Here is a 4,200-nt window from a genome sequence, read left to right as displayed (position 1 = left end):
AACAGAAGACTGGAAGGAAGCGGGGATTGCCATGCAAGATGGCCGAGCTCCTGGATCAGGACACACCGCGAATCCTGGGGGGACCAGCGGGCTCTGTGGTCCCGGGTTCGGGGAGGGGCTGAGCCAGGCTGCACCACACCCCGTCCGTGCCCACACCTCACACTGTGTGCGCTCTGAGTCTTGCAACATCGCTCACCCACGCTGATCCGTTCATTCCCTGACAATCATCCCGAGGGACGTGGTAGGAAAAACAAGTCAGTTGCCTTCCCTGCTCTGGAGGGGAAGAGTGTCGGTACAATATAATCACCGTGCGTGGGATGAGACACGGGCCTGTGAAAAGGAACTGCTGCCTGAACTCACAGGAAGAGGGAGCCACCGACCTTCCTACTCTAGCTGGGCGAGCGTTCATTTCAGCTTTACTTCTCAGCAATCATCCCTCAAGCTCAGACTCTCTCCATTGCGTGGGAGCTCAGGGAGGTGAAATGAGTCTTGCAAGGACACACAGCGTGTAGATCCAGGGCCAGGCTCCAGGCCAGGTTTCCCAGCTCAGTCTGGTTCCCTGTTCTCCGTGCAGCTGGGGCCTCGGCCCAGCCTTCTCCTGTGGTGTGTGCTAATAGGCATTAATATTAATAGGCGGCAAGTAGGACCATGCTGAGCCTTCCAGTTTTGTTTGAGCAACTCTTAGAGCAGCAGCACTGCCTTTTCTCATGAAAGGAGCAGCCCATTTTTTTTGAGAAACACAAAAGAGTGGATGGGACGTCTTCTTCAAAATTAAATCCACTTTTTTTTTTTAAAGCGATAGAAGAGTTCATGCAAAATGATATCCTTGTCTGCGCACTGGCCGCCAATGTGTGACAGGCAAGATTGGAAAGGGCCTCTTATGAATCGCAGCTCGGACCTGTTATCAGGTGTGTTACATGACCTTGCTGCCATGACCTTGGACAGGTGACGTCAGCAAGGTCACAGAGATGCTGAGGATTTAACAATAGGCTCTCACATCCAGTGTGAGCAGAGCTGGCACACCACGGCCTGGCTCCCCGCCTGCCAGACTTTCTGTATCCTTCCTACAAACCCTGTCCTCTTCCTTACAGTCCTCGACCCTTTCTCATGGATTTCTTGACCGGCCACCATTCCTGCTCTGGCCCCTCCCGCACTGCCTGCTCCCAGGGTCCTTCGGGCCAGACTGCTGGCTGTGACCTGAGCTGAACCTTCTTGGTCTCTGCTCGCTGGCTGCTGCTTTGTGAGGCCGCAGGTCCGCTGTCTCCCCGGGGCTGCCAGCTTCTCCAGTTCTACACGTGGGAGGACTTGGCACTGTAAGAAACGAATGAAATCAGGACGGGTTCCTTTCCGTATTCTGTTCAGGAATTCCAGCCCGCAGGCCCTTAGGGTTTCCAGATTCGGAGGAAGATATTGATCTGTGGAAGATGTCTGCCATGGGGGGGGTGGCGGGGGGAAGCCCGGGCATTTGCACAGAGTGGAAGCCTAGCCAACCAACGGTTGGGAGGCAAGTGGACGATTTCTCCTTTTTTCATCTGCTGTGATGTTATGTAAAGACATGCCTCCCACCCAAACCTCGGGGCCAAAAGGGCGAGAAGAGAGTTTATGCTTCTGTGTCAGGGAGAAAAGCTGCCAAAATGTGATTAAGCTTTTGAGTTAGAACTCCATAAAAAGGGCTTTGCTCTGGGTTTCCATGGCTGTGCAGTGAATAGAGTGAGTGCAATTATGGGAAACACAAAAGGCGGTTCGGGGCTCCGGCAGAATGGAAGACGTATTCCTTCTACTATCGGCTCCTGAAGCTTCACGCCACAGACGCACACTCGGGAGTCTGCCAGAGGCTGGCTGGAGCTTCTGCCTTCCAAACCCTCAGCAGGTTTCAGCTCCTTGCTAAGTAAGGAAAAGACCTAGACCTTGAGGAGACGTGAGTCCTCACCTATGAGCTCACCGCTGCTCCCGAGACAGCTGGCTTGAAGAAGACAGAGGGACGAGGCACTCGCAGGCTCCCAGATCTTAGCAAACCTCCTCGTCCTGGGGGTCGCTGGCCGGGGGTCGCTGGCCGGGGGTTGCTGGCCGAGGGGAAGGCCCCATGCTGTTCCCAGTCTCCTCTTTGCCCACAGCCAGGAGAGCAGGTCTGTGCAGGACCTGCAGCGGGGAGGACATGAGAGGTGGTAAAGGTCATGGGTGTGCTTGGTGGCTGGGAGGTGAGGCGTCTGCCTTCCAATCCCACGTCCCCAGGGGCTGAATCCCAAATAGTCACTTCTCTGATCCAACCACTGAGTCCGAGTGGGGACAACTTTCTCTTCTTCCTCCTGCTCCATTTATAAATCATGTCCCCTTGTTCCTAGAGATGACAGGCACAAAGAGTTCCCAGTTACTTAACCTCTCTGTGCCCCAGTTTCCTCATCTGTGAAATGGGGATAGTAGGAGTAAGTACCGCAGTTGTTAGAAGAACTAAGTAGCTAGTATGGGAAAAGCGGATTAACTGACCAGAAGAGCACGTGGGGTTACCTGAAGGTATCAGGACAGTTCCCACCTCCTCACCCCCCTCCTGCGTCCAAACGCGGTTCAAGCATCACTTCCTGGTTGAATCCTCCCCTGACCACCCCTGGCAGAATCCCCACCACCTGCTGTGTACCCCATGGTATTCAAGGAATGTTTTGCTATAGCCTGGAAGCCACTTGGTTGCATTTTCTTGTTATGTCAGTCGGCCACAGTGACCACAGATTCGTCCTCTGTCTGTATACACGTCCCTCTGGTGACTTTGCAGCACCTTCCTTCCAGAGCGGGATTCTCCCTCCATCCCGGAGGCAGGGGACGGCCTTAGCACTGCTTTGGCCACTGGGACAGTAGCAAACCTGTGACAAGTAGGGATGTGAAACAGGCTTACCCTGTGGGCTTGCATCTTGAACCTCTTCAAGCCCTGAGATCCCGTGGGATGGAGCCCAGGCCAGACTGCTGGACAGTGAGCCACCATATACAGGGAGGGTCTCCTGTGGCTGCTGCATTGATTTTTGAGCAGCTGGTCCTCTCTGACCCGGTAGCCGATGGCAGACACCAGAGCGAGTCCAGGTGGGCACAGCCCAGACCAGGAGAACCCCAAATCGCCAACCTGCAAAGTCACGAGACAATGACACGGATAGTTAGAAGCCTACATTTGGTTGCTATTGGTTACACAGCAGCAGATAACTGATACACTTGGGAACTTCGGCACTTCTGCTCCCAGACAGAGCATCTGTCATAAGGTCTGACGTGTAGCCATTACACAGTCAATCTGTGCTGACTGGAGGGATGAGCGATACGTACACGCAAGTGTGAGTTTGTGGATAAACACGTGTTCATTATTTCAATATACTCAGTTGTACCTCAGACACTCTGCTTCCCAGACTGATGAAAAACTAACCTCTGTTTCTTAGGGCACCCCCTCCCAGAGCTGTGCAGTGCTTTCCAGCAGCTCATGACACCGCAGGCAGTGGGGAGCGCTCATGCAGGGCTCAGCCTGGGGTTGTCTCCAGCGGTACTGGCTGTGCCTTCTGTTCTGGGATGAAGCATGAGCACCAGTTGGGAGGGAGGGAAGGAGGAAAGGAGGGAGGGAGGGATGAAGGGAGGGAGGGAGGAAAGGAGACAGATGAGATAAGATAAATAGATAATAGATTAAATAAATGGATGATAGATAAGGTAAATAGATAACACATTAGATAAATACACCATAGACAGACAGACAGATAAATGGAGAGAGAAATGGAAAAATACCCATTAGGTTCTAGTATGTTGGGGGTGGGGGTAGAGATAGAGCCAGGGGAGACACGAGAGGAGAGGCAGGAGAAACAAAATGAGAATTTAAGTGAGCATTTAAAATGGTGTCCTCAGCAAACGCAGTATAATCTTATTTGTGTGTGAGTGCGTGTGTGTGAGTGCGTGTGAGTGTGTGTGTGAGTGCGTGTGCGTGTGTATGTGTGTGTGTGTGTGTGTGTAAGGAGAGCTACAAAAGGACGGGGACAGAAGAGGGGACAGTGATTCTCAGGGGGTCTGATTTCAGGGTCTCTCATTTCTTATTTTCTACTATTTTACATTGTTCTATGTTTCCTTCAACAAACGTGTTATTTATGTAATGGGGGGGGCAAAAATCTATTTTCACTGAGGAAATGAAAGAACCCATTTATCACGTTTCCAGCTTTCCGTGTTATAGTTGTGCAGAGGTTTTAC

General features: G+C 52.3%; 1 long non-coding RNA gene across 1 annotated transcript; it reads right to left on the bottom strand.

Annotated features, from left to right (window-relative positions):
• Positions 1-1,042: 1,042 nt before the first annotated feature.
• On the bottom strand, positions 1,043-3,536 carry LOC141568239 (uncharacterized). Its single transcript, XR_012491322.2, has 3 exons — positions 2,885-3,536; positions 1,931-2,139; positions 1,043-1,311 (listed from the first exon to the last, which is right to left on the bottom strand). It is a non-coding gene; the product is annotated as an uncharacterized LOC141568239 (long non-coding RNA).
• Positions 3,537-4,200: the final 664 nt, after the last annotated feature.

The sequence above is a fragment of the Rhinolophus sinicus genome, chromosome 13 (assembly GCF_057876585.1).
Source record: "Rhinolophus sinicus isolate RSI-liver-muscle chromosome 13, RSI-T2T, whole genome shotgun sequence".
NCBI classification, from domain to species: domain Eukaryota; kingdom Metazoa; phylum Chordata; class Mammalia; order Chiroptera; family Rhinolophidae; genus Rhinolophus; species Rhinolophus sinicus.
Note: the sequence above shows the minus strand (reverse complement) of the source record. Positions and strands in the feature narration are given on the sequence as shown.